The sequence below is a fragment of the Crocodylus siamensis genome, chromosome 4 (genome assembly GCF_052110815.1).
Source record: "Crocodylus siamensis isolate JL-2025a chromosome 4, ASM5211081v1, whole genome shotgun sequence".
NCBI lineage: Eukaryota > Metazoa > Chordata > Crocodylia > Crocodylidae > Crocodylus > Crocodylus siamensis.
Window position 1 is genome coordinate 12,958,931 of NC_143398.1, and position 22,441 is coordinate 12,981,371.

Genomic DNA, 22,441 nt, shown 5'->3' on the forward strand with positions numbered 1-22,441 from the left:
TGGGTGCCGAGTAGGCAGGAAAGTGGAAAGAATCCTGTGCTGTGACATGGCTTAATTTGCGTCGTCCGTCTGAGATATTACCTCCCGTCACCCCCAGTGGGGCCCACGTAGCAGGGGGAAGGATGGATTTTAGTACTGAATTTCCTTTTGCATTTTCACGGCAGACCCGTGGCAAACAAGTGCCTCTGCTAGAGAGCCCAGGGTCTGATTTGCTCCCAAGACAATGATTCACTGTCAGGGATGAGTTACTAATATTTTAACACGAGCCTCTATAAAACCATGTAGCAGAAGTATTTTTTCACAGGAGAAGAAATATACCCAAGAAGAAGAGGAGACAGAGTGGGAAATGTATTTGCTTTATAAAAACAGAAGCCCCTTCCCATAACCACAACCACATCCATGGGAGGAAATGATCAAACCGCAGTGCCAGCAGAAACTTTTGGACATGCCCACGCTGTCCGACCTACACAGAGTAGTTTGAGGGTGTGTGCTAGGAGGAGGCCTTAATGATCTCATCAAGGAAGTATGTTCAAGAAAATACCTGCCATTTGGTCCAATCCGGTCCTTTTTTCATTGTGGAAAATTCAGCCCCTCTGTTAAAATAATAACTTCACTGTGCTTGCAACCCAGAGTCAGAGCTAGAGGTGGGTGACGTTTTTCAGATGAAGAATTATTTTTCTTTGCCCAAAATCATTTTGGAAAAGGTGAAATGTTACATTTAGGCATGACTGTATTTGAAAACTAGGTCTTCCATTTAGTCTAAAAAGAAATAGTTGGGTTTTTATTTTGCTGAGAAAAGTTAAAGAAGAATCCATTTTGGGTCACACCTAGAAGGATTTTCCAGTTTTCAGCTGCATTTTCTGGTTCCCCAAGTAGCCGTAGTCTCGGCACTAGTCAGAACCCGTCAGCACCCGGCGCAAGAGGCAAACCCTGCTTCTTAGAGTGGGCCTTAGCTTTTCTCTGCCCCGTTATGGGCAGTCATTTTCAGGCTCTTCCTGCAAAAGAACTTGACAGAGGGAAGTTTCCAACTATATTTTAAAATGTTGCCTATCAGTGCCACACCATGCTAGTGAAGTCCTGGCTTCGTCCCAGGGGTCGCGCTTGCCTTTTGGAAGACTCTTCCCTCAGTTCCAGCTCCTTGCACGGAGATAGCGGTGGGCCTGGCAATGCTGGGCCATACACCTCCCGATTCTCGTAATCGGCAGATGTACTGGGACGAGAATCACTATTTAATTCCAGTTTAAAAATACCAATCAACTGAAACTTAGAAAAGAAGGCCATATACACTCCCGCATCTACTCTCCGCCTCAAGTGAATACACAGATGACTGCTGCAGCTCTGCTCACAGCATTTATAAAAACCAGGTGTTGGCCATGTTTAGACCAAATTTCTTTAAAGTGCTGATATTAATGTGCTAATTAAAAGGGAGATAATTTTTATTCTATGCATCTGTGTTTTGCATGTCAAATAGCTTGGGAAAGAACATTTTCTGACTGCCTCACATTAACAGCAGGTTGCAATGGTTGTGGTACAAACAGAGCAGAGAATATATAAATCCAAGTCATAAACTGTTTGTGAAAACATTTATCAAATTAAGCAAGGATGAATGAAAGGGATACTATTTTGCTAGAAATTCTGCAAATTCTGAACTGCATTTGCTACAGTTTGTATAGCTTCTGTATTGATTTTTCTGTTCCAATTTCCGTGAATGTTTTTACAAGCAAGTCTCATGCCTATTTGATGAAGATGGGCACTCTTTAGCAACAGCCCGTGTTGCAGTTCAGCTGCCAAATGCAGGCTTGATTAATTTTTAGGCGGCCAGTTATTTAAGAGGTCAGACTAGATGATCATAAAGAAGTGTATGAATCTTAGAATGCATTAGTCTTGACCATTAAGCCAGGTCAAAATTGAGTCATGAACAGTAAAACTCTCAGAGAGTGTTAATGAGATGAATGATTCCCCAACTAAAACCCAGCTGCTTGTATACCATGTGTCACCACACCATCAGGATTTGCACTACTTCCCGCTCCAACCTGAAGTTCACCTGGGCTCCACCTGGACTGCCACAGAGCTAGTAAATCCCAGCAACAGCTGCCAGAACATAATGTTAAGCATACAGAAGTGTTCCCTAAAGCAGAGGTGGGCATGCAGCCCGCCAGACCATACTATCCAGCCCATGGGGCCCCTAAAAAATTTAGAAAAAAATTTAGAAAATTAATATTTATCTGTCCCTGGCTGCCTGTCATGAGGCCCTCGATGGCTTGCCAAAACTCAGTAAGCGGCCCTCCACCCAAAATAATTGCCCACCCCTGCCCTAAAGCCACACTTATCCAGTGCGGGAGGATTTCCACCTCCTCTAGTGAAGCCTGAGCTGCGAGAAGTTTGGAGTCAGTTAGGGGGTAATGTCACCACGCGTCTTCAGTCTCCTTGGCCAAAAACTTCAAGACTAGTATTAAAAATAGGCTCGGGTGCCATATTAGTAAGCATGGCAATGACAAACTGGTAGCCAGCCATCTGTTCACAGGCTGGAGTCCAAAGCCCAGAATTAAGCATCTACCTAGTAGGGGTTTTTCAATGTATAGAGGGAGAGTTATATATCGACATCCTCTATCAAAAACTTTCCATCACACATCTTAAACTGCATTAAGAAACCTGCGTTCCCATTACAATAAATGCACCCACTCCCCCGTGCCATCTACCTAGCAGGTTCCTTCTCGTGGAGAGACGTGAGCAGCTCAGAAAGGGCGCTCAACCAGCCAGAGCGGTATCTGAGAACAGCACAGAGCGCGAACAGCTAGCCGGGGGGAAATGCTGAAAACAGAGGTGTCTTGCATCTCGTCCTGACTCAGGGCATTACCCGGGGCTGCCAAGAGCCACATCTCTCCAGCCAGGATTTGCAGCACAGAACCTGTTCCAGAAGGCAGGGACTGACGTCCTTTCTTTTAGAAGCAAAGCAGACCTCTCCTTTACTTTCCATTTGCTAGACAAAAAGCATGTTCGCTATACAGAGTCATATAAAAGTTAGCCAATGTCTCTGCACAAAATTTAGCAGCTGCACAAGAGGCTATTCCTCCTGCTGCAGCTGCAGGAAGCTCCCCACAGAGTAGAGCTGTTACACCGGAGTCACATTTTCAGGTGTTTCCTCGCTCCCGGGAGGGTTGCAAACATTTCAAAAGGAAGAGCAAAACGGCTGCTTTCCCAGGATAATGGGTACTGTGGTCAGTCGCATTAATTTAGTCAATTTAAGGGTGTATATCAGCTCCCCTGAAAAAAAGCCAAGCCTGAAGGAGTCCTGCTCAGTGAAAGTGCTCTTATTCTGCAAAGCCACATGGCCTGTGGGGAACTGTGGTTATTTTGACATCTCAAGTTAGCTTGGCTTGCGGGCAGAGTGTGGACATGTACCACCTCTTTTGTCCCGTAGTCTGACTCCTGGCAGGGGCCAAGCTGAAATTAGAAAATCAAGCATGCGGCTAACCAGACACTTCCTGTGCGTAGAAGGTGCTAAATAGATGTTCCCTACCTGTAACTGCAATGGGCTCGCACACAGCACTGGAAGGCGCGTCACCGAGTCAGACCTGGCCACCCCTCAGGGACACACTTGGCACTGTGGCAAGAGCCTGCACAGAGGCTTTCATTTCACACTGTGCTTAAGTGTAAAGAAGCAGCTCTTAACAGACAAAAAAAGGACAGTTGCTTCAGAGTGAACTCATATCCTCTTCCCTGCTCCACCTTTGGGACCTCTGAACTGGGGAGCCGGCAGCCAACCAGCTCTGTTAAAAGAAAACCCCTAAAGAATTCCCCTGGTTCATACTGGCTTTGACTGGGGAAAATGGTGCAACATTTTATTATTTGAAAAATAGATGAGTTTTCTGATTTGACACCACCTGCTAAGGAACAGCATTAAGGTTGCGCGCTCTTTTGAACGTTTGTGCTCACTGGTCCTGCTGGCAAACTGTACAGAGCGTTTGGCCAAACCGAAGGGAATGCAGCGAAGCTTGGAGAGAGACACAAGTCTTCTGTAATGTAGTGTTCAACCTCCTGAGTACAATTCATCTGATGAAGGATCCTTTAGACTAGGCTTGTTTGTTTCTCGGGTGCTATTAATAATATGTTGTACCATGGACTCTGATGCTGATAAAAGGCTTCCTCTGGTTGACCTCAGCGTGGAGGAGGGAGATGCATGACTCTCGTGGCCCGCGCAGTTTCACGGTCCTGGGATGAATAAGCCTCAACCTGACTGCTACTAGAAACCTCTTGCATTTCACAACTATTTGATGGTCTTTCTACACTGTTTGGATGACTTTGGGTTGCTAGTTCTTGTACACGCCTAGTCTTTTGCTACTTCAGTGTTGCTGTGACAAGACCCTGGGGTGTCCCGGTGCTCCCAGAGACCCCCCTGGGGTGTGTGTAAGCTGACTGGTCCCCCACTGTCCTGAATGTGCGTGCCCAGGTTATTCATTTGCCCAGAAGAACGAGAATGCGTATGCCCAGGTTATTCATTACCACAAGAACGTAGATAAAGTAATGGAAAAACAAAATGCTTTTTTTTTTTTTTTTTTTTTTTTTTACAGAGAAGAACAAAAGAGGGAAGAAGGTATAAAGAAGAAAAGAGTGATCCAATGCTTTGCCAACAGAGTATGGTAAACAAAACTGACAAAATCCATTGCCTATATCCAGCCCTCATAATTCCTGTGACAATTTCCCGGGGCCAACCTCCCCCCCGCTATAGCCAGCATCCTCAACTAGGGACCTCCATTCCCCCTTTCCTCCCAGGAAGCCTCCTTGACAGCCACCCCTAATGGTCACTGCCTCCCCCCTGCACTTACCTTCAGGGAAGCCCGAAAATCCCCCGGAGTATTTCTGCCTGTGGACCTGTGACGGTTACCATCGTCTAGAGCAGCGGGTCTCAACCTTTTGGGACTCAAGACAGCCCTCAGTGGACTCGGGGCACCCCTCCGTAACTTTTGTGAATCGAGTGGCACCCATTTCAAAAACTAGTGTATAGATTACTGTACTTACCTCCTTGCAGAGGGGCCGGGCAGTGGGGCCGGGGGCTCTTTCAGGCAGGGACAAGGCTGAGCCTGTGCCTAACTGCTAACACCTCACTTATTTCCACACAGCTGGTAGCATCCTTCAAAACATCTGGTGGCACCTTAGAGTGCCCCGGTACCCGGGCTGGGACGCGCTGAACTAGGATCTGGGCTCGTGGCAAATGTTTTCTATTCGGTAGTCAGTACCTCCTGCGCTGAACAAGTATACTCACTGGACTATGGCGTTTGACAGACAGTAAGCAGGGAATGGAAAGCACAGAGATTACATATTTCCCAGCTGTGAAAGCTCATTTTAGAGAAACTATGGAGAGACATATTGAGATGAAGAATATTGAAGCTTTACTACATAAATAGCTTCTCATTAAAGTGACTCTGTAGATTAGTGTTTTCGCCACAGATCAGTAGTTGTAAATGCATGTAATGGCTGGTCTTGGATCACGCCGTTCTCTTCTGCGGCCAACAGCTTGTCATTAGACAAGTGCAGATTGCCTCCATGGGGAGCTGAAGGATACAACCTGGAACAGTTTCTAAAAGCTGCGTGTTATCAGCCACACCACCCACCTGGAAGGTAGGTCCAAATATTCAGATGAATATACGAACGTCTATTTACAGATTTCCCTCGCTTTATGCTGTGCATGCATTCCTGGAAAAGAGCGCACAACTCGAATTCGCATAAAGGGGACCCACTTTACAATATAACGAATAGGGATACGTTCCAAGACCTCGACTGTCCTGACCCCCAGACCCATTTCTCCCACTTTACAAGATAATTTTGGTACTCGCAACAGCAGACAGTGCACACAAGCGCAGGACAGGATCATACTGGGGACGGCAACTACAGAAACACGACCTGCAGACAACGAGCAAGGAGCACAGATCCACACAGGGGACTGTGTCTTGGCGTGCGGCACTCCCACAATGCACCACACAAAGCAGCTGATTGTGGGCTTCCACCACACCCATCACCAAGGGTGAATTACACACATAACGAATTTTTGGTATTAATGGTCATTGCATAAAAGTGAATTTGCACATCCAGAACCCACATAAAGCGAAGGAAGCCAGTACTGGGTCAGACCAGAGGTGGATCTTGCCCAGGATCCGGTCACACAATAGCCGAGAGGAGGCTGAAAGGGAGGGAACTGCGTATGGCCAGGGTTTTTTCCCCTGGTCCCCTCACACTTGCAGCCTCCAGCATTCAAGATTAAGGAAGCTTTGATTCAGAGGGTGTACCCCTAACTCCCATGCTCGACAGCTACCGATGCCCTTTTCCTCCAAGCTGTCGTCCAATCCCTCTTTTTGGAGAACCTGGTGAAACTCTCAGCGTCCACAACACGTGATGGCAACGAGTTGCACACTGCACGAAAAAAGTTCTTGTTGCAAGTTTTAACCTTGCTACCTGGTCATTTCATTTTATGACCCCTAATTCTTGTATTGGGAGAGAGAATAAATCCCTACGGATTCTCTCATCACCGAACCACCCTTAGATTATTAGGATGCTATTTTTTGCCCCCCTTAGCACTGCTTACAGGGAAATACAGCCTGGCCACCCTGTTCCTTTAAGTATTCTCTGGAAGACGTCATCACCCGGTGACGAGTACCTTTTGACCTAGCCGTTTGACACACTTTCTGATAGCCGAGAGCGCAGATTTGCTTGGAGAAGGAAAAGCAGGATCTTTCCTTTGGGGGGAGTCTTATAGTCAGTTTTTAAAGCAAGCAGCCACTTCCAGGGAGGTGGCCCCTGGGCAGACATGCGTCCTGCTAGGAGTAATGGAGAGGTGTGTTACCAACTGTAAAGGATCCTGAGCCACTTGACAGTGGCCACTAGGGCTTGGCCCTGTGGAAACTCCTAGGACCAGGCCATTGGCATCACTTTCCAAGTAGGGATCAAAGTAGTCGGTCAGTCTTGCACACCCAGGACGACACAGCTGGCGAAGGCCGGTGACTGCACTAACATCTTAAGGGAGAATTCATTCTCTTGTTGCCTCAGTGCTTCAGACATGATGGACTGAATCAACCCCCCCACCAGATCAGTCGCCTAAAGCTGCTGTAGCTTATCCCTACTCAACCCTCCCCCAGCACCTGAGACACAGCCAGATCTCACGGGTGCTGCAGCCATGGGAAACGAGGGCAGAGAGGGGCAGCCCATAGCCATGCCTCTTCCCACGACCCCAGTCTGGCCCCGAACTGCCTTTGTGCTGAAGTTCCTATGGAGAGAGGAGACAGCCAGGTCTGCACTTGGTGTCAAGTCCACTTTTGCTGGGAATACTCCTCCACAAGCTGACATGGGGTCACTGATGGATTGGATGCATGCTCCCACAGAGATGAACAGACTTATCATCAATCTTTTGCCTGAGGGCCAAGATAGCCAGGCCACAAACAGAAAGAGGGAAGACCGAACGTAACTGGTATTTTAACAGGTGTATAAAGTGCCTAGCTTATATCTACCCCCAAATCCTTTTAGATCCATTCCCCATTAATTCTCTTACCACTCCAGCAAGACCAACTGCCTAAGGTGACAGGGTTTCGGCTGCCTTTAGCGCTCCCAGACTCGGTATTTTCTACGAGCAGAGGTGGGTAGCTGTTTTACTCTGAAGTCAGGCAGAAGGCAGGGCGGGATGGCACCTTGTAGACCAAGTATATCAGAGATCCAGGAGTTTTGGTGAGCCTAAGCCCATCCTCCCCTTAACAATAGGCTGGGGCTCGCTTTTATAAGCTTCAGACATTGCCCACTTCCAACAGCCAAGATCAGTTAATCAGATCATTCAACCAAAGTTGGCTGCTTTGGTTTCACCTACCTTCTCCCTGTTTGATAGCTTGCTCTCTCAGGCAGCCATTTCTTTATTCTCATTTGCTGTAGGTAAAATGGCTACGGCCTTAAGAACATCAGGTTAAAGCTATAATTAGAAATAACTGCAATTTCAGGTAATTAAAAAAAAAATTAAGCAGTGCCCCAACTTTAATGAACTCTTCCTCTCTGTTCATTTGCAGGAGGTTATGATGGTACTAGAAGCTCAGCTTGTAAAAGGAGAAAGGCCAGGTGAAGAATGCCATTTGCCACAGTACTTGTTCCTAGTCAGGGTCCCTCACTTCTGTGTTCGTCATGACTTTGCCATTCGTGTTTGACTTTAGCTTCCTGCTCAGTTCTCACCAATTTGTTCCTAGACCATGAATACATGTAAAGGGGGCTCGATTAGGTACGAGCTGGGTCCCAAATGTCTATTTTAAAGAAAAATAGAACGCTGTAAATCTGAATGCATTTGATTTGCTTACCGGGACTAACCTAAACTTCCCTTCCTCTCCGTGGTCATCCTTATTTTCCACAGGCGGCTGAGCTGAGCTGAGCTGTTAGCCACAAAGCCCCCTCAGACAGCCCTAGTTCCAGTGGTGTTATCATAAGTATAGTTGGGAATGATGTTAGATTAGCTTTTAGGCACAAAATGCCCTTCCTCAGACCCACGGAAGCAGCAGTTACAGCTTCAGCTAAACACCAAGTAGATGAATTATTTTTGTTTAATTCTATTACAGAAATGAAAATGGCCCACTTAAAGATGAAGGCAGGAAACCCGAGGAGCAAAGAGAACGATCAGAAATAGCTACAAACCAAGTAAAGAGCAGCAGAAATAGATCAACTTAATTATGCAAAATAACAAGGTCATTCAAAAGGGAAAAGGGTCATTGATAGCAGTGGAGCAAGGAAAGGTTAGTGGAGGCACAGGTGAATAATAACGAGCTGTAAAGCTATTGTCTGTGCAAAATTTCTGGTTTCCGGTGTCCGGTACAGTTATGAATTATTGCTCGCTGCCTGTCGTCTGAAGGTTTTGTCTACGTTTCCCTTGAGGATGAGGACAGTAAGGTCAGAGCTGGAGCAGCTGCTCTGTGAAAAGACTCGGGTGTTTCTGTCCTTTGGCAGTTTTGCAAGCGAGCTCACTGAGCGTAGCGGAGGCTTAGTTTCACCCACGTATTACCAAACAATCCTGCTTCTCGCATATCGCCTGGATGATCACAGCTATAACACCACTACAACAGTAGTGCGTTCGTGTTAGGATCAGGACTCGGTAGTGAGCACAGGGGTCAGCAGGAAATGGGCAGCACCGCTCTCCAGGATCAGGGCAACAGAGGTGGCAGCAGCCACGCGACTGTATCCCCTGCCACTCACCATGTCACGAACCGACGGGCCTGCCGACCAGACCTGGATGATGGGTTTTTTCAATTAATAGCTTACTGGCCCATGAGCAGTGACAATGTCCCACTGCCTCAGTCACTGCTACAGCATTTGTTTCACCTAATCTCAAAAGCTAGCACAGATATTTCACAACAGGGGAAATTCGATGGATGCGTTTTCTTCATATCATGCCTCTGGATGACAAAAAGTGCCTGGTTCGGTCCCAGTCTTCAGCAAAGCACAAACAACCAAATCCTACCTGTGCCATGGGATGAAGTTCTCCCTGATGTTTTTGCACATATTTCAAAGAGCATCCAAGAAGAGTGAATTTTAACTCTCTGACTGAAGAACAGCAGTACCCAACTGCTATAGCCAAAACCGTTTGCATCAGCAGCTCTCATACCACTGCCATCTGTGGCACAACTGGGTTAAATGGCGGTGCCTGTTTATGATGACAACGCTGCCATGTAACTGTGTGTCCGAAAAAGAAGTTCCCCTAACTGCCGTTGCACAGACCAAAGAAACGTTTTGTTTTTAAGAATAGTTGCTACTCATCAGTCTCAGGGAATCAATCAACCACAATAAGGAACACTGGTCTCAATCAATACTTTGAGAGACATCTGCATGCGTGCAAAATGATTGATGTTATTGCACTTTGCACAGTCTCGACCTTTCACAGGCCATGTTCCAGCATTAGGAAGTGTCATCTTCCAACCCCGTTGCACACAAAAATTTGTGTCCTTGCTTCCAGAACGCATTTCTGTCCCAAATTTTCCGTCAGTGAGGAACTGTTGCAATGCAGAAGGTGAAGAGAATCATTTCCTCCTCCTCTCGCTTATGTGGCTGGCATGCCAGTAGCAGCCCGGCTTGCCGGCTCGACAGGGCTTCAAGGCGTTGGTAGGACATTCCCACCAATCAGGTGGTGGTGGAGAGGCTGCCCCGCCCCTGCTTGGGGCGAGACAAAGAGGCTGGACCTGGGTGAGGACTATACTTCCCCTCACTCCGATTGGTCCTCTTGCAATGTGGGGGCGGAGCCTCCGAAGAGTATAAAGGAACAGCGTGCGCCAGACATGCTGAGTCGAGGGGCGAAGAAGAGAGTGGGACTCAGAGGAGCTGGGGAGAGCTGCCCAGCAGGGTGCAGCAGTAGCCCTGGAGAGCCCGAAGACCTCCTCGCCGGATGGGAGTGGGGAGCAGCGTGGCCCACAGCCATGCCGCGGTGCACAGTCTGGTCACAGAGTCAGACCCTGGGAGCTGTTTGAGGCAGCTCAGGTCTGCACCCCCAGCGTGTGGCCAGAGGCGTGGTGCACGGACTGGGGGTCCTGGGAGCCGCACAAGGCAGCTCAGGTCCCCAACCCCTGGTAAGCGGTCAGGATCTCAGCGTATGGATGGTGCACAGTATGGTTCAAGTAGGACTGAGGCCCTGGAACCGTATGAGGAGCACACAAAACACTGATAATAGCAAGGATTATAGGCAATATTTCTACAGTCCTATACCTCTCTCAGGATACAGTTAACTATTATAATAAAATTCTAACCTAAGTTTCAACAAGTGTTTTATAACCTTAAACTCTATCAAAATTTAAATCTACTTTGATATTAAATATAAATCTCTCTCTATATATATACGCACACACATATATACACATATACATACATATATATACACACACACACACACACAATCAAATACTTAGCCTTATAATGCCAGATTAAAGATTTCAATACAACTCAATCAATATAATTCAATGTATATATATTATTTTAATCTTTTTCTTATTTATATTGCAATATTAATAAACTTGTATATAGTTAAGTTATAGAGTGTGGTGGCCTGGCTCTCTATAGGGGAAAGAGGAAACTGCATGCTGCCATCAGTTTTCACACACAGCACACCTGCCCTGCTAGCATCCTTCTTCGCTGGAGAAGGGAGTACACAACCAGGTACACTCGGGTTACGCTTACTTGTCAATACCAAGTCTGAGAATTCATTAGAAGCAAAAGCAATCTGGTGGACACTACTAAACCCTGATGAGACAGTTCCCAGGATTGGAATTTTAAAATCATAGGTTTCAATTTGTTCGGCAGGATAGGGTGGATTACAGAGGTACGGGACTGGCACGCTTCATTACCTATTTTAGAGTTATGGATAACTCAAAAAAAGCACAGGGCCCTGAATGCATATCTATGGACCAATACACTAACAAAGTGCACAAGATAAAAGATACTGCATCCCAGCACCACAGGACTAATTTTGGACCTCACACGGAAGAATAAAGACAAATTCATCACTGCACTGGAAACTGGTGGCTGCCTGGGCATCACACCTCATTTTTGCATTTGCTAAAGGCTAACAGAAGACAGTCCCCACCAGGAACATCCTTGCCTAGTGCTGCAGGGGGGCTCTTTTCTACAAACTGAGGACAACTAAGTAAAACTGATCAGGAATTAAAGAAAAATAGAAAACAAATTAAATCTGGGATTTTTTATTTATTTATTTTTTTAAAGGAGTCCCCCACCTTGGGTTTTTTGTCTCAGTTTCAAGCGTTTTCCACCTCTGCTCACCAGCTCACGGTCCCCATGTTGTTTTACTTGCTCTTAAACTGCTTCCTGCGTCTTTGTTTCACGGGCCCCTTCTGCCATTTCATCACCTGGTCCGACTCTGGAGCTCCATCCATTTGGGCAGGGGATGGTACAAAAAGACCACAGAAGAAACAGTCTCTGCTTTCTGTTGCTGTGCCTGGCACCTCCTTGTCTCCTGGGAGCACCCCAAGGAAAGCCCTGTGCAGCCCCAAACTGCAGCATGCTCAGTGCAGGAGAATATTTGGCAGTAAAGTTCCCCAAGTCCCCCTCTATGCGTACAGGTAAAGGCGACTGGATCCAATGGTGATCTGCACAATTGTGCCTCTTGCCATGCCGCTTGTGCATGGCAGGAGGCACAATTGTGTGATCACAGTTTTGATCCAATTGCGCCTTGTTGCCAGTGTAGGGGGAGCCTGATCCTGCGCTCCCCCTGCATTGGCAAGAAGCCTCCCAGCTGCAGGGGCCGTGTGTGGCCGGGATGAGAATCCAGCACCTGGCAGGGCTCTCGGTCCTGACTGTGCCAGGCACAGCCGGGGGCTCCCATGCCAAGCTTCCACTTCTTATTTCAAAGTGTAGCAGTGCTAAAGTTTTGCAAGGATGAACTTGTAATGTTTCAAAGAAATTCAATCTGCCGTAAGAGTGAAAACAGCTGAAGCTTGACAATCGGAGCAGCTAAAAATAACTTTTCACATTGGGAAGGGCCAGTACATGTTCCAACCATTGCTCAGGTGGTCTGGTGGGGTGGCTGGAGGTGGTGGCCAAGACAGGGGAGAAACTAAAGGTTCTCCACCAAGAACCCACCGCACGTCCGCTGAGGGGCGACCAGTATTTTCCTAGAGCACGCTCCATAGACCTAGCATTGCAGCAGAACCGTGCTAGCCTGCAAACCTCAGCGTATGAAGTTTGTTGCTCTATAGCTACAGTGAGACAGCAAAAATGATGTTGTCAGGCTTCAGGGAGCATTCATTCTCGTGGGCACGCATGAGAAGTTGTTTGAAGTAGTTGTCTCACAACAGTTTAGCACAGGAAACTACAACAGCACGGCTGGTGTATCAGTGTCTTACTCAGCTCTTCAGTTATCAAGGTGATCAGAGACATAGGAGAGTCCAGTGGTTAGAAGATTAACCAGGGACTTCCTAGGGTCAGTGCCCCGTGCTGCCACAGGCCTCCTGTGTGACATTAGGGAAGTCAAATCGGGTCATGTCTACACGGTAAACTTATCATGCACCACAGCAGTGTCCTCAAATATGCCACGCTCCGGGCATGCTGCTTCCCAAACCAGAAGCAATGTAGCAGCATCCATGTGGCACAGGGGCTGGGATAATTGACACCGTCACTCAGCAGTGCTAATTAGTCTGCTCAAAGCACTGCAGGGATGTGGCCACTTTGAGAGAGAACCAGGGAGGAAGGGGCTCCCTCCAGCATGCACGCTCACCCTGCTGGCAGAGGCAGCAGGGGTGAAGACCTGGGTGGTGGGAGCCCAGGACTGGGCGCCTGGGCGGACGCTCCAGCTGGAATGCAAATCATACAGAGGGAGGCTCTCCCAGCTGGTGCTAATCAAGCAGACCTGCTGCCAAACAGGTGGTGCTGCGCACCCGCTGGCTGCGCTCCAGCACTTCATTTCCATGTCTGTGGCTGTGTCCGGCAAACATACCGGCACCATCGTGTGCTCGGAGAATGACGACATCTCAGTTGCTGTTTGGGTGACTTATAGTTCCCAAAGCAAAAAGCAGTAAGTGGAACATCTGCCCAGGCTCCATTCAGAAGGGTAAATTTGAACAAGAGTTGCCTTCTTAGAGGTTTCCGATCACCAGAGGCCTTGCAAGGAATGCCTTAACCCAGGTGTAGGCAAAATACCGCCCATAGACCAGATCCGGCCTGCCGAAGGATTCTGTCTGGCCCATGGCAGGCCCCTCGGTCCCAGCCAGCCCAGGCTTGGGGGGAGCCCAGGCCGTGGCACATGTGCCTGCTCCCACCGCCTCTGGGTTGCATAGCAGGGCAGGGGTGGCACATCCGTCAGACCTGCTTCCCAGCAGTTGGGGCTCCTTCTGGCTGCTGCCAGACCCAGGCCAGCTGCCTGAGCATCCTGGTTCATTTCCACACACTTAATGCCAGCGGTGGGACCTGCAGGACACGTGGCCAGGCAGATGGGATGGGGCAACGGGCAGGCGGGGAGTAGTGTTTGAGAGCAGGATGGGCAGGTGGGGCAGGGAATCACACGGTGGTGGCAGTACGAGGCTGGGGCCGGGGCCAGGGCCGAGCTGCAATCTGCTCCACACCTGGCCCTGCAATGGATTCCAGAGGCAGGGGGTGCAGGGAGCAGGTCACAGGGCTGCCCCGGGCCACGGCCCTGCACTGTCACTGCCCCAAAACCCTGGCCCCAGACACGGTCCTCCACCTGCCCACAGCCCCAACCCACCTGCCTGGTGGCACTCTACGTGGCACTGGTCAGGCTGCAGCTGGAGTACTGTGTCCAGCTCTGGATGCTGCAGTTCAAGCAGGATGCGGACAACCTGGAGAGGGTCCAAAGAAGAGCCACTCGCCTGATTAGAGGCCTGCAGGGACGGCCCTACGAGGAACGGCTAAGGGCCCTTAACCTCTTCAGACTCTCCATGAGAAGGCTGAGAGGGGACCTTGTGGCGGCGTACAAATTCATAAGGGGAGAGCAACATGAAATAGGCAACGAGCTGTTCACCAGGGCACCCCCTGGAACGACAAGGAACAATGGCCATAAGCTACTAGACAGAAGGTTTAGACTGGACATTAGGAGAAAGTTCGTCATGGTCAGGGTTGCCAGAATCTGGAATGGGCTCCCAAGGGAGGTGGTGCTCGCTGCATCCTTGGGGGTCTTCAGGGAGACTGGACAGGCACCTGGCTGGGATCACATGACCCCAGGAACCACACACAATGGAGCAATAGGCTACAATCAGACCTAGACAGGTTACAAGGGTGGGCGGATGAGAACAGGATGGGATTCAACACTGACAAGTGCAAAGTGAAGCACCTGGGGAGGAACCACCGGCACCATACCTACAGGCTGCAGAACTCCCTTCTTGTCGGTACAGAGGCAGAAAAGGATCCTGGAGTCGTCATTGATGCCATAATGAACATGGGCCGGCAGTGTGGGGACGCGGTCAGGAAGGCCAACCGCACCTTGTCATGCATCCACAGGTGCATCTCGAGCAGGTCCAAGGAGGTGATCCTCCCCCTCTATGCGGCACTGGTCAGGCCGCAGCTGGAGTACTGCGTCCAGTTCTGGGCACCGCACTTCAGGAGAGATGTGGCCAACATGGAGAGGGTCCAGAGGAGGCCACTCGCGTGATCAGGGGGCAGCAGGGCAGGCCCTACGAGGAGAGGCTACGGGACCTGAACCTGTTCAGCCTCCGCAAGAGAAGGCTGAGGGGGGATCAAGTGGCCTGTTACAAACTAGTCAGGGGGGACCAGCAGGCATTGGGGGAGTCCCTGTTCCCCTGAGCACCGCCAGGAATGACCAGAAATAACGGTCACAAGCTGGCAGAGGGTATGTTTAAGTTAGATATCAGGAGGTGCGACTTCATGGTCAGGGTGGCTAGGGTCTGGAACCAACTTCCAAGAGAAGTGGTGCTGGCTCCTACCCTGGGGGTCTTTAAGAGGAGGCTGGATGCACATCTTGCTGGGGTCGTTTGACCCCAGTACTCTTTCCTGCCATGTCAGAGGGTCGGACTCGATGATCTGCTCAGGTCCCTTCCAACCCCAGAAACTATGAAACTATGAAACCTCTAGGGAACAGTGTGGAAACGTTCCTCCCTAGATGTCTCTGTTGCTTCATGAAATGTCCAAAGCTGTATTTGTGCTGCTCTACACATGGCCCCAAAGAAGCCAGATGCTGATATGTGCTGTATAAAAGTCACAGGAGCAGCCTGGCTTAAAAAAAATGCACAATCCCTGACCGAGGCTTTCCCGACATGAGGGTGCAGGTGTTGCTGGAGCTGGGATGTGGCAACCATGTTGAATTTCCAACAACAGAAATTAAATGTTGGCATTTTAGGCAACTGCAAGAGTCATTCTTCCTCTGACATGACTGATTTAAGAGTGCTTTTGGCTGCAAATCTAGCTGTAGCTTTACCGTGGTTTGAGCTCCCTCTAGAGTCAATCAGGTTCCATACACAGGGCAGAAAAGAGCCAAGTCTACTAGCAAATCTTGACTTCAAGGTGTTGAGGTCAGAGCTCACTACAAAGATTGGACCCAGAAGTTCACTTATCCAAAGTTCACAGAAGGCAACAGGAAGATGCTTATTCACCGAAATGAGCTCAGCTGGGTCAGTTCAGTGACGCACTGATTGGGCCCAGATCCAAAAAGGGGCTCGAGCAATGCACTGCTTTCAGGAACCGAGCCAGGCTCCTTGCATAGCGCATGGGGACTGTTGAGAACGTCAGACTAGGATCCATGAAAACTGGCATGTGAGAAACTGCCCAGAGCTAGCCCAGGGAAATGCAGGGAACAGGGAGTTTGTCTAGTCCAATGGGGGCCAAGCTTTGGCAGGTGTGCCACAAATTAAGCTTTATGTCCTCTCTGAGTACCACTCTGATCCCCTTCCCCTGCCTGATCTGCTGCTCTGCTTTCTGCTCCCTGTCCAATCTGCATGTGTTTGGCTGCCTCACACAGTCCTACCAGGAAACATATTCTTGCTCTCGGGTTATCACAACTTATACCGTCTTAGAGACAGATTTTCTGTAGCACCAGTCCCCAGCAGAAGTGTCCATTTCATAGAAATGATGCAAGAATGCATCTGTGATGCTTAGGTTTTGCTCTAGTTTAATCTACATTTTAAAAACATCTCTCTTCTTCTTCAAAAAAGAGCTGATTTAAAATCAAATGCATTTCAGTACAGTACAGCAAGTATGCCATGCAAGACTTATGATCAATATCTATATGCTGCCAATGTTTGAATCCATTTTCCTGTCCTGGCATCAAGTACTAAGCCATCCCCTATATACAGCAGTTTAAAAGAGGAGCAATTACCATTTCTGAAGAAAGGAGAAAAAAGCAAGCAAAGATAAAGACAAATAACTTTAGTCTACACCAGTTTCAAACACGTTAATTGTCTGGTTCTTCATCCTTTTTCCACCCTGCCCATCAGCACACGTTTCTTGTGCCAATGTCACTACCATACTTTCTCATATACATGTTCCTGAATCAGATATACAGCTTGCATTAGAAAGGTAGGATGAAAAAAAGAAAAGATTTTTCCTTGCTTATGCAGCAGGAGGCTTTGCTGGGGAGAAGAGAAAGTTTCCATAGCTAAGGAGTCTGCACCTTCAGCTCTATAATGTTCATTTCTCTCCTTCCTCATTCCACAGAGGTAGAAACTGTGGTTACCATATTTCCTTGCTTATAATGCACACCACAATTTACAGAAGCTGAATTTTGGGGAAACAGTTGTGTGTTGTATGCAAGTAAATACAGTATATACCATTTTCATTAAGGCCAGTATCAACACCAATTTTGAGGAGCTCCTTACCCATTTGCCAGTCTGGCAATCTCTCTTTACATGAATCTTGTTTCTTTTTTAGCCATTGCTTTACTTCTTTTGCAATTCTTGTGCTAATCTCTCTCTTCTCCAAACAATGGTCACTTCTTGGGTTGCATCATATGAAATGCTTTACTCATAAAAAGTTATGTTACTATCATCTCAGGTTGTATCAGGATAGACGCATCTGAAGACAATACTTTGGCAGTTGACTTACTCTCTCTCTGGTGGTCTGCAGCTGCTGTAAAGATTAGTCTTTTTTATTTTCACAAGACATTTCCATTGTGAGGACATCCTAAGAATTAGCCTATAAAGAAAGAAGAGATTATTAAACAGACCAGGGCACAATATTTATTTCTGAAGATACCAAAGTTAAAACTTCTCTCTCCTTAGCTACATATTGAAGATGATTTACAAACTTGCTGCTTTTCCCAAAAGCTCCATAAAATATATTATGGCATTATTCATTTACACAAATCAAAAAAGGCAATCAAGAAAGACAGGAATAGAAGAGATACATGAACACTACACTGAAATAACTGAACTGAACACGAGAAGCTGTCACATTTAGAATAATAATCCCATGGGACATCACCCTTCCTTTACAAGGGAAACAAACCATCTGACAGAAAAACCATTCCTCATTTTCTTGTGCATGTTATACTATGCCTCCCTCATGCACTTCAATTGCTGCTCTTCCTCCACAATTTGAAAAGCAGACAGGTTGACCAGATTTAACACAATGCTCCTTTCCATGAAGAAACATGTCTGCACTGCTCACAATTACTCTGCAAAGGCAGAAGCAAGTTGGCACAAGAGCTGAGCCATGGATAGGGCACGGGAGAGTGCTTGTATATGTGACTGGGGTTTAGTCCTTAGGGTTGCATTATGCCTCCTAAATTAAAATGGTGGCTTTTTATTGAAATGCTGGAGTTTCATTTTTCCAACACTGTTACAGAAAGGGGCCCAAATCCTTTTTTTTTTGTTTTGGTTTTTTTTGGGTTTTTTTTGGCAGATCCTGCCTGTGGCCAGGAGCAAGCTGGCAGCAGGCTGAGTGGCCCCTCAGCTGTGGGGGCCCCAGTCCTTTTGGGATGGCTGCAACCCCCTGCTCCACCCCCGTAGCCCTCCTCCCAGCACCGCCGCCAGCCGCCCCGAGTTTAGCCCAGCCCAGTCCAAGCCCCGCTGGGAAGAGCCCAACGCTGCCCCCAGCCCCAACCCACAGCTTAGAGGCAGCACCTGGCCCAATCCAACTCTTCCCCAACCCCGAGCTGGGGCGGCACCCCACCTGCTAGCAGCCCACCTGGATGACCCTGGGAGGCACTGTCACTGCACAGGAAAGGTCCAGGGCCCCCTGTAGCTCAGGGGCTGCTCGGCCCGCCAGCAGCTCACCCCCCAGCCGCAGGAGAGGCAGGCAGGCTCTGCTAAAAAAGAATTGGGTTCCTCACCAATTCTGCCTTCAGCAGGCACCTGCTGAAAGAAGCAGCAAGGGGCCCAATCCTTTCTTTCTGCACAGCCTGCCCGCCATTCCCGTGGCTGGGGCTGACCTGACTAATAGCTGCAATACACTGCTGCACACTAAACTACATCTGGATGTAGTTTAGTTTGCAATAATGCCAACTCATTTACAACCCCCCAAAACTCTTGCACATGTACAGTGTGATGCCATTAAGCCAAACAAAGTGACACTTTTGTCACGTGTACATGGTAACGGCGTCACGTGTACAGCGTTCCTTCAAAGGGAGCAGTGCGTGTTAGTGACCGCTCTAAGATGAAAAATAAGTTGCAAGCATTCTCCTTTTAAAGACAGCTTAAAATTCAATTACGCAGACTTGAAGTACATTGAAATGCACTGAACTAATTTAGACCTGAAGTGCTGTGCAAGTAAGGAGGCGAGCAGAAGATGCTTCTCATTAAAATGAGCTCTTACCTCAACCCGCACGATCAACCTAGAAGCAAACAGATGCAGCAGTCAAAGACAAAGCAGGCTGCACTTGACAGGTCACTATAGAAGGCTGTTTTTTATAAAGGGATTCAGGTGCCCCATTAAGTGTTTTTCTAGGATGTCTGAACCTCCACAAGTTTGGGTTCAGCATCTTCTGCTGGGAACAGCCGTGTAAACCAGGGGTAGGCAACCCCCAGCATGGGTGCCAGAGTGCGCACTTAAAAACATTTTGCTTGGCACGTGTGCCTCTGGGTGGATGGCGGGGAAGGGGCTGGGGCTATACGGTCACAACAAAGCTATATAGCTCCCCTGCCACCTGCCTTTGGCATGCCAACATCTTACAAGTTGCAATTGTGGGTGTTTTTGGCACTCTGCCCAAAAACATTGCTGATCCCTGATGTAAACAGTCGTTTGGGGGCCACTCCGAAAGTATCAACCCACCACAGAGGACTTGGATCCACGAGAAGTGACGGGAGTCTGGAATCAACACTGCTGCATCCTGCATCATCTCACAAGCGCTATCCCCAGAGTCTCTCAAGGTAGATCAGCGAGTCCACACAATACATAAGGGTCACTAACATGCTGGACTGTCAGAGACCAACAGAAGGTTTGTTAAGAGAAAGCCAGACCAGGCCTGCCACTGACCATACAAAACGCCGTTCTCTAAGGAAAAAAAAAAAATCAAACATTTTATTCTCAGATATGTATCTGCTCATACCCACAGTGGGACCTAGGTTAAAACATGATATATGAATGGATACATCAGTACCTCTGAAACGCTTACTTATAAATTTTTAATAAATGGCCACAATCTGAAACATGCAAAAAATTATATAAGAGTCAAATTCTTCTTTGATTTGTTCATGTGATAAGGGTACAGATATAAAATCCTGCTGCTGTAGAGAACAATTCATGATTACCTTCAGGTTGACAGCCTCCCTCTCACCACAACATTGTGCGTGTCATTTCTAAAATTTCTCTCAGAGTTTTCTTGACTACTGCTCTTGATGTCCATATAGTAGCAATCCACATTCAGGCAATGCGAGGGCACATCACCTGCACAAAATAAATCAGGAGTCAGCACAGTACTAGTTTCAAACATTAAGTTGAGAGTTGCGGGGAAGTGATAGGTTAACACCCCACTGACACACTTTCATGCAATCCCTGTTGTAACCACGTACCAGCATCTCTGCACTCTTTGAACATGTCCTTTACTTTTGGAAACATTCACTTGGAAACACTGACTCTGATTTTGCTTTTAAACAAAGCCTTTTACACTGGTATAAACTTCATGAATCTGGCCCAGGGAATCGTACCTCTTCCAGCTTCCTTCCTGCCCCCAACCCTGGGGTGGGGCAGCCCCCAGAGCCAGGGGAGCCTACACAGCCCACGTGCCAGAAGACCCTGTACAGCACACACGGCCCAGGGAGGCCACACAGCCCTCGCAGCAGAGGGGGGCCTGCAGCCCATGGCCCATGTGGCCCCCAGACACTCAGAAATTGGATAGCCCTGAGTCAGTAGATGCCTTGCAGATGAGAAAGTCATCTGCAAGGCATCTACTTTGGCACCAGTCAAAGGCAAAGCAGGTTGATACTTTGCAGATCAGTACCTAGGCTTGTCTTTACTCGTGCTGGAACAGCAAGCGTTTTTGTGATACTATGCAGGGTTCTGACTTCACTGAAGTATTAAATAAAAAGGGAACCTGGACCCGAAAGGAGTGGGGAAAAACCCCACATGTAGGAAGCAAAGCATGCTGGTAATATAAACTGTTTCTTACCACATGACTACATGATCTTGGGTCTCATCAGTCTCAGTTAGGCTGGACCAACACTTGGACCAGAGACCTTAAACCCCCCCCAAAACCGCACAAGCTGCTAAACTGCAGAAGGAATTGGAGCATATAGATATTATGCTCCTTTCTCATTTAGTCCTGTGGATGGCTAAAAAGTAAAAATGGGGTTCTCAGTGTTATGAAGTCATATTACTTTCAAGTCATACTTTATCAAGTCACTGAAACAGTGTATGACTTATTGCTCCAACTAATAAAGACAACACAGCCTGATTCTCACCTAGCACACAGCACGATTCCACCAAGTTCAGTCCAACGCTGCCATTTTACAACAGCATGGTAGTTAACACGAAGGCGATTGATTATTGCCAGGGCCAGGCAAGAGTGTTATGAGATCAGGCCCTTGTAGCAGAAATTCTTTGCCTGTTCGTTGCTCTCAGTGAAAGTAGCCTGAGGCTAGTGTTCCTCCATCTGTTTGGAAAAAAGTGCCATGCCATCCTAACAAGGAGTGCAGAATCAGTTATTAATAATTGGAGTACAGTGGCCTCCAGTGCTCAGAAATAAGAATGACAACAAAATCAGAATCCGTTCCCAGTTCTCTGGAACAGAAAAATGGAACCGGTGGATAGACATCACAAACATAATCCACTATTATCTGGAAAAATGGAGTTTATGGCCTCAGTTCAGGACAGTATGTACTTACTTGCTTCCCCAAATCACGGCCTGTATATACACCTGCCAGGAAGTATGTCACAGGGTTGCATACTGTACTTTTTTTTTTGGCATGCAACACATGCTTTATCTCCAAAACAAGTTGCTAAAGATTTCAGTGCACATTATATGCGAGAAATACCATAAGAGCAGGCTCTGCTGGTTACTAAGCAGAAGTGAAAATACAATCTAACAGGGAGCAGAACAATGAATGAGCAGGCTCCACTCCCGAGCTGCTGCTACCCACTTGCTACAAGAAAACATTTTTTCCCCCCTCAGTATACCTTTCAAAAAAGGTGTTTATTTTATTCTGGAGCCTGAGGTATGCAAGAAAATATGGTAGTTTATCCAAAACTAATTAGCCTATTTACAGTGACATAGCAGCAAAGGAATATTAAAAACCCCTATGAAAACAAAGCAAAAGATTTTTTTTTAATTCACTAACATGCATATTCACATATTGAGCAGGGGGCTTTGTTTCAGGTTTCCTTTCCAATATTCAGTGGCTGTGAGTTGAAATGGTTCCTACCTACTGGAAGCCTTGGGTATGTCCAAACAAACACGGATATGCAGGATGCAGCACCGCACACCACACATGCTGCACATGCAGGTGTTTCCTGCACTGCTAATTTGCAGTGTAGGGGGAGGGTGCGTTTGAAACTGGGAGATCCCAGGGTCAAAAACTCCCACACC

At 47.7% G+C, this 22,441-nt stretch overlaps 1 long non-coding RNA gene across 1 annotated transcript; it reads right to left on the reverse strand.

Moving 5' to 3' along the window:
- Positions 1-16,583: 16,583 nt before the first annotated feature.
- LOC149865492 (uncharacterized) lies at positions 16,584-20,592 on the reverse strand. Its single transcript, XR_016441709.1, has 3 exons — positions 20,169-20,592; positions 19,690-19,911; positions 16,584-17,613 (listed from the first exon to the last, which is right to left on the reverse strand). It is a non-coding gene; the product is annotated as an uncharacterized LOC149865492 (long non-coding RNA).
- Between the last annotated feature and the right edge of the window lie 1,849 nt (positions 20,593-22,441).